The sequence below is a fragment of the Trichosurus vulpecula genome, chromosome 1, assembly GCF_011100635.1.
Source record: "Trichosurus vulpecula isolate mTriVul1 chromosome 1, mTriVul1.pri, whole genome shotgun sequence".
NCBI lineage: Eukaryota > Metazoa > Chordata > Mammalia > Diprotodontia > Phalangeridae > Trichosurus > Trichosurus vulpecula.
In genome coordinates, this window is record NC_050573.1 from 546919626 (window position 1) to 546931755 (window position 12130).

The 12130-nt window shown below is 41.3% G+C and overlaps 1 pseudogene; it reads left to right on the forward strand.

The window, feature by feature from the left end:
• Window positions 1–3242: 3242 nt before the first annotated feature.
• Window positions 3243–4226, forward strand: LOC118841586 (annotated as a pseudogene).
• The last annotated feature ends 7904 nt before the right edge of the window (window positions 4227–12130 follow it).

The following is a 12130-nucleotide window of genomic DNA, read 5'->3' on the forward strand; positions in this document are numbered from 1 at the left end:
CTCTGATGATTCGACCATGTATCAAAGATGTTCATGGTTTAGTGAGGGTGGGAAGGGATGCCACGCTCCTTGAGTCAAGCCTCCCCGCCCCAAATCTGTGGAAAATCTCTTAATTGGGTATTTCAGTGTGCTTTTATCATTTCTGCCTTTTTTAGAACGCATATTGTGTCAAAATGAAGTTTTATAGGGAATGGAAAAACACCATACACTCTGCAAGTGAATTCCAGCACTCCCAATTCCTACAAAACCCCGTACTGTAGATTCTTCTCAAGTGGTAAAAACCTTGGAAGATCATTGTTCCCATCTTTCCCACAATCCCTGATGTAATTCCCTATTTCTGCACTGCTTCTCTCTCTCTGTGTGTGTGTGTGTGTGTCACTGTCTCTCTATCTCTCTGTTTCCATCTCTGTTACTGTCTCTCTCTTTGTCTCTATCTCTCTCTCTGTCTCTCCCTGTCTCTCTGTCTCTCCCTGTCTCTCTGTCTCTCTCTATCGCTCTCTCCCTCCCTCCTTCCCTCCTCTCTCTCTCTTTCTTTCTGTCTCTGTCTCTGTCTCTCTCTCTCTCTCTTTCTCTCTCTCTCTTTCTCTCTGTCACTGTCACTGTCTCTGTGTCTGTCTTTCTGTTTCCATCTCTGTTACTGTCTCTCTCTTTGTCTCTATCTCTCTCTGTCTCTCTCTCTCTCTCTCTTTCTCTCTGCCTCTCTGTCTCTCTCTGTCTCTCTCTCCATCCTTCCCTCCTTCCCTCCTCTCTATCTCTGTCTCTCTCTCCCTCTGTCTCTCTCTGTCTCTCTCTCCCTCTGTCTCTCTGTCTCTCTCTCCCTCCCTCCCTCCTTCCCTCCTCTCTGTCTTGGACATCTCTCTGTCTCTGTCTCTCTGTCTCTGTCTGTCTCTCTCTCCCTCTGTCTCTCTGTCTCTCTGTCTCTGTCTCTGTCTCTCTCTCTCTCTCTCTCTCTCTCTCTGTATGTATGTGTGTCACTGTCTCTCTGTCTGTCTCTCTGTTTCCATCTCTGTTACTGTCTCTCTGTCTCTGTCTCTCTTTGTGTGTCTCTCTGTGTGTGTGTCCTCTCTCTCTCTCTGTCTCTCTCTCTCTCTCTCTCTCTGTCTCTCTCTCTCTCTGTCTCTCTCCCTCTCACCCTCTCTCTCTCTCCAGGTCTCCACTACAACCAGCTAGATCTTCTCAAGGGGTATCCTCTAGGAGATGCAGTCATCTCTTTGGAGACCCTTGGCACAAGCCAGGAGGAGCTGTCTATGTGGGGTGACAGCTCTTCACAGGAGAGCTCATAACTATAATGGCGGCAGCCGCAGCAACGATATTAACAATAACTGTTCATGGGATGTTTTAAGGTTTGCAAAGTACTTCCCATATGTTATCTAAGCTGTTGCTTCAATGGAGGATTTCTAGAGGTGTCAACCATATCATTGGCTGAGTTCCTTATTAAAAGCTGAGTCACACAAAGGAGAATCAGTTGGGCTCCAGGGAGCAACACTAAGGAACTAGAACCAAGAAGAGATGTGAAGAAAACCACAGGGAAGCACTGATGGCCAGGGTGGAGTGACGGCTGCTGTAGAGTCAGAGGAGCTGAGTTCTAATCTCGACTCAGATGCTCACCATGTGATTATGAGTAAATCATTTGAGGGCCTCAGTTTCCTCAGCTGTAACATGAGAGTGTTGGACTAAATCATTGCTAAGGTCCCTTCCAGCTCTCAGTCTACGATCCCATGACTTTATCAGGAGCAAGAGCAGAGAAATCTTGGCTGACAGAAAGGATTTGTGGGCTCGGTGCCCTTTGGCCCTTAGCCATGCGCTGTTCTCTGCTAATCTCCAGCAGCTGAACTAACTAGGTGGCCTGAACAGATGGCCGCCCAGGTTCTCTTTCCCTGTATTCCTCTAACCTTTAATATTCAAGCTTCTTAACCCCTACCTGTAGGTTCACGTCTATCTCGGATTCACAGACCATCCCTGTTTGTAAGCTAGGGAACTAAAACCAGCCTTAGATCAGCATCTCACTAGCTCAGTAATATCAGACTTCTTGCTCAAACAGAAGTTGGTGCTCCTCCTCTAGAAACAAGGCTCTAAGTTAATTTCCCTGTGAGCAGAGTTGCTGCCTTGTACTCTAGTTTCAGGAACCAGGGTCCTGTCTTGTCCTTCATTGTAGTGAAATTTAAAAATTTAAATTAAAAAAATTTTAACCACAGAGGATTCTGGGAAGATGGCAGAATGGTCAGAAAATTCCAAGCTCTCAAGATTTTCCCTCACAAAAGAAATAAAATAGTGCCTCAGGGCAAACGTAGAGAGGTAAAAATAAATAAAAGTAGGAGCAGAAGAGTGGTCCTTCTGGGACAATTGGAGAAGATCTGAAGAAAAATCTCAGGATGAAGTTTGGTCCCTGTGAAGAGAGCACCTCCAGGCTAGCACTGCTTAACAACAAGAGGCGAGCCCTGGGGTTAGCTCAGCTGCCTCAGCCCCAGCCACAGAAACTTTTACCCCAGGGACAGTAAGGGGAGTCGGGCATCTGAGCTGGGGAAGATGGGGGGCACCTCTGCTGACAAGAAACACCAGACCCAGGGGCAGCTAGGTGGTGCAGTGAGTAGAGCACCAGCCCTGGAGTCAGGAGGACCTGAATTCAAATCCAGCCTCAGACACTTGACACACTTACTAGCTGTGTGACCTTGGACAAGTCACTTAACCCCAATTGCCCTGCCCTCCCCCTCCAAAAAAATAAACGAACAAAACCAAAAAAAGAAACACCAGACCCAGCTGTGCTGCAGAGACTCTGCAGGGGCAAGAAGGAACCAGCGCATGCCCAGTGAGTGCAGAAGCAATAGGCAGAGATGTCATTGGCTGTGGGCACTTACAGAAGGCTGGAGGTCTTGGTTTAGGTTCTAGGCCAGAAAGAAGAACTGAAGGAGGACCTGAAGCCAGAAGCACCACTCCCCCATACCCCCGGACTACAGGTGATTACAAAAACTAAGCAATTCCAAATTTTAAAAAATGTACAGGCAAAGGAGAAAGAATCCAACCATAGAGAGTTATTATGGGAAAAGAGAAGACCAGGGTTCATCTTCAGAGGAGGATACTGAAGCAAAGAAACCCTCTTCTACCCCAAAGAGTAATGTCAAATGGTTACTTGCCCAAAAAGAATTCATAGAGGAACTTAAAAGAGACTTTAAAAAGCAAATGAGACTCCCCCAGGGGTCCTCATGCAAAGTGACATCATCTTTAAACTCTGCATGGTAATCCCTGAAGCACCTTCGAGATGCCCAGGGAAGACAGGGCTACCTGGAAATTCAATTACTTCCTCAAGATCATCCAACTTTTTGATGATTATCCAAAATGATTCATTGTGGGAGCAGACAGTGTGGGCTCCAAGCAGATGCAGCAGCTCCGGATGTCCTTCCATGGGAAGGCCGTAGTATTGATTGGAAAAAACATCATGATATGCAAAGCCATTCGTGGGCATCTGGAGAACAACCCTGCCCTGGAGAAACTGCTACCTCATATTTGGGGGAAGGTGGGCTTTGTGTTCACCAAGGAAGATCTGACTGAGATTAGGGATATGCTTCTGGCCAATAAGGTGCCAGCTGCTGCCCATGCCAGTGCCATCTTCCCATGTGATGTCATCATAACCAAACACTGGTCTGGGTCTTGAGAAGACTTCCTTCCTCCAGGCTCTGGGTATCACCACCAAGATTGGCAGGGGCACCATTGAAATCTTGAGTGCTGTGCAGCTGAGTAAGATCAGGGACAAAGTGAGTGCCAGCGAGGCCTCCTTGTTGAACATGCTGAACATCTCCCCATTCTTTTTTGGGATGATCATTCAGCAGGGATTTGACAATGGCAGCATCTACAACCCTGAAGTGCTAGACATCATGGAAGAGACTTTGCACTTTCAGTTCTTAGAGGGTATCCGTAACGTTGCCAGCTTCTGTCTGCAGATTGGCTATCCAGCTGTTGCGTCAGTACCCCACTCGATCATCAATGGGTACAAGCAGGTCTTGGCTGTAGCTGTGGAGACTGAGTACACCTTCCCACTTACTGAAAAGGTGAAGGCCTTCCTGGCCAACCCTTTGGTATTTAGGGTGGGTGCCCCTGCTGCTGCTGCTCCAGCCAAGGTGGAAGCCAAGGAAGAATCCGAAGAGTCTGATAAAGATATGGGTTTTGGTCTATTTGATCAGCCCACAGAAAACAACTATTTCAGCCAGTTTGTTTGTGAAACAAAGAAATAAAAGTGCTCGTTTATCTCAAAAAAAAATCAAATGAGATAGATTAAGGAAAAACTAAAAAAAAATATAAGAACAATCTAAGAAAAACAAGAAGATTATGAAAAGAAAGTCAACTAATTAGAAAAGGAAATTCAGAACCTTAAGAAAGTGACAATTTGAAAATCAAAATTGGGCAAGGGGAAGCCAGCAAAGTTATAAGAGATCAAGAAATAATTAAACAAAATGTAAAGAATGAAAAAAATAGAAGAGATTGTGGAACATCTCATAAGAAAAACAACTGATATGGAGAACAGATCAAGAAAACATAAGAATAATCGAACTACCTGAAAGCTACGATCAAAAAAAGAATCTTGATACAACAATTGTCCTGAAGCATTAGAACATGAGGGGAAAGAAGAAATAGAAAAACTACCAATCACCACCTAAAAGAGATCCTCCAAGGAAAACCCACAGGAATATTATAGTCAAATTCTGAAATTCCCAACTCAAGTATAAAATATTATGAGCAACAAGAAAAAAACAATTTAAATATGGTGGTGCCACAATTAGAATCACACAAGACCTAGCAGCAGTGACACTAAAAGACCACAGATCTTGGAACACTAGATATCAAAGAGCAAAAGAACTGGGGTTCCAGTTGAAAATATCATACCCAGAAAATCTAAGCATAATCCTGAACGGAAAAATGGATATTTAATGAATTGTCAGACTTTCAGGACTTTATTTTTTTAAAAAAAAAGCCTGCACTTAATAGAAAATGACATACAAGAGCCAAGAGAAATATCAGGTATATACCAAAGACTAATTAAAAGGGATTCAGTAAGGACAGACTGTTTACCTTTTATGTATGTAAAATATAAAACATATGTTTAAGATTGTTATTAGTAATTGGGTAGTTCATAAGAAAGATTGGGATAGACTGAGTATGATTAGACTTTAAAAAGTAAAACTGTTTAGAAATAGCTAAAATGAGTAATTATACAAATGAGGTACCAGGGGAAGAATGAACACAGAGGAATTAAATGGGGGAGGAAGGTTGGTAGTTCTGGAAATTACTCTCCTTGGGAATGGGTTCAAGAGGGAACAATACATATATATCTAGAAGAATATAAAAATCTTCTAAATTCAGAAAGAAATAAAATGGTAAGGGAATAGGGAGGGAAGAGTTTAAGGGGGGATATCTAGAGGGAAGGGGGATGGAATAGGTTAAGCGGGATATAGAAGGGTGATTAGATTAATGGGAATGGGAGGATAAGGGAGGGATCGTTAAAGGAGGGGTGAGGGAATAGGTCAAAGGGGAGTTTAGATTTATGGGAATGGGAGCATAAAAGAGGGATCCTTGGAGGGAGGGTAGGTTAAATAATAAGGGGGCAAGGTAGCAGGTAGAAGTGAAGTAGAAGAGTCAGAAGGGATAAAGACATATGCACAAACATAAAACAAAAGTCAGGAGAAGAATTTGTTAGGGAAAGCATATGTTTATATATGTACATATGTGTATATATGTATATATGTATGTGTATATCTATATATAAATATATCCATGCTTAATTGGGGGAAGGAGGGACAAAGGAGGAAAAAAGCACAAAGTGAAAAGTACCCAGCAGAGAACAAAAGAAAATTTACAAGGAAGCAAAGAAAAGATAGATAGCTCTCAACACAATGTGTAATATTTATTACATAGACTTTCTTGAAATGGAAATTTATTGCTGTATATTTTGAATCCTCTCTTACATTCTGCTGTGCACATGACTTTTTTCTTATTTTGCATTTAAGTTTTAGTATGTAAGTTCATAACATGTTTCTTTTTCTTTTTATTGTATATTTAAGTTTTGGAAAAATAAAATTAAACATAAACAAATAAGTTTAACCCCTCTGCTCAAATTTGGGGATAAAATCGTTGATATTACAAGCCAGGCAGGGAAAGATCAGTTGGCTCACAGAGAAAATTTCTATTAGGCAAGTGGGATCTAAAGACAAGCCACTTTTCCATCAGAGAAAATGAAGAGTAGTTTGCTGGAAAACAAACTGTTAATGAGTACAAGGTAATGATGGTCTCTACAAGAAAAGACACAACACAGCAGCAGCTCTCAAACATGGTTTTGCAAAATCTTGCTACTTTGTTCATTTCAGTGATAAGCACACTGGTGGGGAAGAAAATATATCATGAAAGGTCTTGTAAACAGACTCAGAGGATGAGAAAAAATTCAAACTCTTAAAATTCAAATGCTCAAGGAAGTTCAAGCAGAAAGCAAAAGGTAGCCAAACTGTCAATAATAACACACATTTGTAAGGCACTTCAATGTTTGCAAAGCACTTTCCTCACTAGGAATGCCAGTATTACCACTACCGTTTTATAAGTGAGGAAACTGAGGAGTTAAGTGACTTGCCTAGGCTTGCACAACTAGGGGCAGCTAGGTGGTGAAGTGGATAGAGTGCTGGTCCTGGAGACCTGACTTCAAATACAGTCTCAGACATTAGCTGTGTGACCCTGGACAAGTCACTCAACCCCTGTTTGCCTAAAAACACCCCTCCTGGATCACTGCTTTGTCATGGCAGAGGCACATGTGTAGTTTAATGAAACTAAAAGAGATCATGATGGAGAGCTCTGACAAAAAAAAATGGTGATCCATGGAGAAGGAAATGGCAAATCCCTCCAATATATTTACCAAGAAAACCCTCATGGAAAAAATGGTTCATGAAATCGCAAAGAGTTGGACACAACTGAACAACACAGTAAGTATACAAGTCAAGATTTGAACCCAGGTCTTCTGACTCCAGATCCTAAGCTCTATCTGTCATACCTGGCTACTTCTGGAAAGAAATATTCATAGGCCCAATCAACTCCTTCTGAGTCTTATTGGAATTGCAGTTAAGTTCTCATGAATGTTTTGATAGTCTAGTACCTAGGACTTCAATATTTTATTAAAGTTATGAGGCAAGATTGATGCGTTGATCATAAATCTTCCATCTAACCCAAACATGAGATATGTTAGCTAGAATCTATACAGCCCCTGTGACCAATGCAAGGGGGACAATGAGTTTGAGTGGATGCTTGCCATTCCTACTATTAGTTCATTCAACCTAGGGGGAGGGAAAGGATTCATTTGAGTATGCTGATCAGAAATGTCCTTCCTCAGTCTTACATGAACTGATACAAAGTGAAATGAGCAGAACCAGGAGAACATTGTACACAGTAACAGCAATATTGTAATGACGATCGACTGTAAAAGACTAAGCCACTCTGATTAAGACAATGATCCAAAACAATTCTAAAGGACCCATGATGAAAAATGCTTCCATCTCCAGAGAGAGAACTAATGAACTCTGAGTGTAGATGGAAACAAACTTTTTTCACTGTTTTTATTTTTATTAGGGTTTTTCGTGTGCATGTTTCACTTTGCAACATGGCTAATATGGAATATATTTTGCATGACTTCACATGTAAAATCAATCATCATATTGCTTACTTTCTCATCAGGTGTGGGAGGAGTGGGAGGGAAGAAGAGAAACTAAAACTTAAAATTTTGAAAAATGAATGCTAAAAAATGTTAATGTACCTGGGAAATATTTAATCAAATAAACATGTATATATGTCTGTTTGCATATGTATACATATATATGATCTTTCCTTCCTCACCCCTCTGGCAAGGACTATGAGATAGGCTAGAGACTATCATTAGGATGGGGAGATTAAGACTGCTAAATTCGTTTTCCAGGGCCAAGAATAGCCCAGTCTTTTGGTTAACAAAACTTGAGCCAAGAAATGGTCTCTTTTTTAGTCCATTCTGTGGCCCCCCAGTGACCTTAAGTATCATCTATATATTGTTTATTAAGCACCTCTAGGATGGTCTTGAGCTTCCGAAAACATGGGAAGCTCCTAGTCCAAATATATATATATATATATCACCTCATGCCTACATTACTACAACATCTCTACAACTTATCTCCTTCTTCCTACAGTATTTTCCAATGAACCTTCAACATAGATCTTCTTAAAACTCCATTTTCACCATTGCACTCAGAACCTACAGCTACAGTGGTTCCATATTGCCTATTGCACCAAGTCCAAACTCCTTTGTCTAATTGCTAAGACCTTCTATTATCCAACTTCATTTACCACTCCACCTTCACCTCCAATCGATTCCGTCTACCTCCTATCCCAAGAACTCACTCTGTTCATTCCCCTCTGTCTTTGTTCATGCTGGTCCCGTAGCCTAGAACGCTCTTTTCTCTCCCTTTTCCAAATCCTATCCATCCTTCAAGGCCCAGCTCAAATTTCACCTACCTGAAAACGCTTTCCCCAACTACTCCATAAGACACTGATCTCTTTCTTCCCTAAACTTTGGTAAGACTTTAGAGAAGGAAGATCAATCTGCTGAGGTGGAAATCCCAATGCCTTCCTATCACTCCTTACTCTTTCTCAGTCCTTCTAAGTCATTGGCCCTCCTTTTCCATTGTGGCCTCTGAAACCCACTCCATTCTATCAATAATAAATTCTCACATTGTTTTGATTTTCTTGCATTTTTGAAAACCTCTCTTCAAAGAACACTACATTCCAGACTACCCTCTCCAGGAGCTGATGGTTATTTTCTCATTCACCACAATACAATGGACCAAGAAGAGGAAGAAGAGGATGTATCCTCGGCTCTTCGCTGCCATTTCTAAACCCTTCCTCTGTCCAACATCACTTGGGAACTTTTTCTTCTTTGAAGTTCATTCCATTTGTTTATATCACCTAATACAGGTCTTTATTGCAATGATCTACCAGCTTTCAGGTCACTCCTCTTTCTTTCTCAAAAACTTAGATATATGGGGCAGCTAGGTGGTGAAGTGAGTAGAGCACCGGCCCTGGAGTCAGGAGGACCTGAGTTCAAATGCGGCCTCAGACACTCGACACACTTACTAACTGTGTGACCTTGGGCAAGTCACTTAACCCCAATTGCCCTGCCTCCCCCCCCCAAAAAAAGTTAAATATATGGCTTCTTTTCCACCCCAACACCCACCCTCACACCCATGGATATCAAAATGTGCATTCATGTCCCCCAAATCCTCTAGCCTCCTAGTACATTAAGCTCCCCAGTTACTATGAGCTATAGTAATTTTATCAGAGCTGGCCTCAGGGATGGCCATACTTTAGATCTTATCATCAGCCACAATGATTCTACCTCCATGATCTTGAAATCAAAAATTCCTCTTTCTAATTGCTGCTTCTTATTCTTCCCTCTCTCTCCTCATGTTGCTCCTACTCAACTCATTCTTCAGCCTTACCACAACCTTCAGGTCTCACCCCTCCTCATTCTCTAAACCCATCATTCTGGCTCTGGAATTACTTTCCTCTCCTCAAACTCTTGACCCTATGATTGACATATTCAACTCTACACTCTTGCATTACTTACCCCCTTTTCTTTTTGCTGCTTGAGACTTGCCAGTTTAAAACCTCCCACAGCAGCCATTCCAGACTTTTTCTCAAACCACCTGCAAAATATTCTGTCTTCTCCCTCTTTTTTTTTAAATTTAATTTATTTATTTAACATATTTAGTTTTCAGCATTGGTTTTCACAAGAGTTTGAATTACAAATTTTCTCCCCATTTCTACCCTCCCCCCACCCACTCCAAGATGGCGTATATTCTGGTTGCCCTGTTCCCCAGTCAGCCCTCCCTTCTGTCACCCCACTCCCCTCCCATTCCCTTTTACTTTCCTTTTTTTTAGGGCAAGCTAAATTTCTACTCGCCATTGCCTGTGTATCTTATTTTCTAGTTGCATGCAAAAAACTTTTTTTTGTTTTTGAACGTCTGTTTTTAAAAACTTTGAGTTCCAAATTCTTCCCCCTCCTCCCTTCCCACCCACCCTCCCCAAGAAGTCAAGCAATTCAACATAGGCCACATGTATATCATTATGTATAACCCTTCCACAATACTCATGTTGTGAAAGACTAACTATATTTTGCTCCTTCCCAACTCATCCCCCTTTATTGAATTTTCTCCCTTGACCCTGTCCCCTTTTGAAAGTGTTTGTTTTTGATTACCTCCACCCCCATCTGCCCTCCCCTCCATCATCCCCCCCTTTTTTTATCTTCTTACCTCTTCTTTCCTGTGGGGTAAGATACCCAATTGGGTATGTATGGTATTCCCTCCTTAGACCAAATCTGATGAGAGCAAGATTCACTCATCCCCCCCTCACCTGCCCTCTCCCCTCCTCCCACAGAACTGCTTCCTCTTGCCACCTTTATGCGAGATAATCCACTCCATTCTATCTCTCCCTATCTCCCTCTCTCAATATGTTTGTCTCTCATCCCTTAATTTGATTTTATTTCTTTTAGATATCTTCCCTTCATCTTCAACTCCCCCTGTGTCCGCTCTCTCTCTCTCTCTCTCTCTCTCTATATATATATATATATATATATATATATATATATATATATATATACACACATACATGCACATTCACATATATATATATACATAAACATATATACATATATGCATATTCCCTTCGGCTACCCTAATACTGAGGTCTCATGAATCACACATGTTATCTTTCCATGTAGGAATGTAAACAAAACAGTTCAACTTTAGTAAGTGTCTTCTCCCTCTTAAGAGGAACCCACCTCCCATGAGAGCTCCCTCTTCTCTCCTACTCCATACCTTGAGATCCCTGATATCATCTCCTATTCTCTCCTCTCTTTATTTCAGCCTCTGAGAAAAGAAAAGAGAAAAGATCCTTTTTCTTGCTAAGACTTGGGGCCAGGAGGCCCTCCCCTCCCATTTCCTTCAGAAATTTGTCTTTTCGATCATTTCCTCTCTCCTTTATTTTAGTTCTCCTTTTATCAATTGGTTTCTTCTTTTCTATCTATAAAAATTTATGGTCAGGTATCCCCCATCCTTAAAAAAAAAGCCTTTATTAGAAATAAGTAGAACCAGTGAGATAACACACACAACGACTATAACAGTGCAAATGGAAGAGACAACAACAAAGAAACTGACCACTAATTATAACGATTTAAATCTAGCCCTGAAGAAAGGATGAGAATAGATTAAAGAATATGGACTCTGGAATCAGAGGAATTGGGTTCAAATTCCACCTCTGAGGCTGTGTGACCTTGAGCTAGCTACCTAATACCCCTGAGCTATAGTTTCGTCTTCTATAAAATGAAGGTTTTAGGTCACATGGTTTTTGAGGTCCCTTCTGGCTCTAGATCTATGAACTTCTGAGAAAATGCAACCATTCCCTTCTTTACAGAGCTCAGGGGAGGGGAGAATGTGGGTGTGGAATACGACATGTCCTGTCAAACTCAGTAGATATACTGGTCCTCTGATTCCAAATCCATTCCTTTTTCCACTATACCACATGGACACCATCTGCCACATCCAGGAACAAATGGACATCTGGATTAAGAAAGAAGAATGTATTCACTGAGGCCAAAACATCTCTGGGTATTGGATCAATAATCAAGGGTGACATATGGGACCAAGGCAAGGCCAGATGTTCCAAGCTCAGTGGAACTAAGCCAAGCAAACATATGACAACAGGGAAAGAATTGTCATTAGTGAAGACTACCTAAGTCCCCTTTGACCCACTCTAAGGGACAAAGAAATGAACTTTTCCAAGAGTATTCCAACAAAACTCTCATGTTTGTACTTTTCCCCAATGTCCTCAAGAAATTTTCCCTCCCTCTAAACAATAGATTTATGGAAAATTTATTAGCCATGTGTTAATAGCTGAACAACGGGTAATAATATTTCTTTAAAATAAACATTGTCTGAGTGCTAAAACAGGAATGCTGTTTTAATAACAATATCTAGCCAATACTACTACTAGATGTATATCCCAAGGAGATCAGAGGAAAAGGACCTATGTGTACAGAAATAGAACAGCTCTTTTTGGAGTGGCAAAGAATTGGAAACTG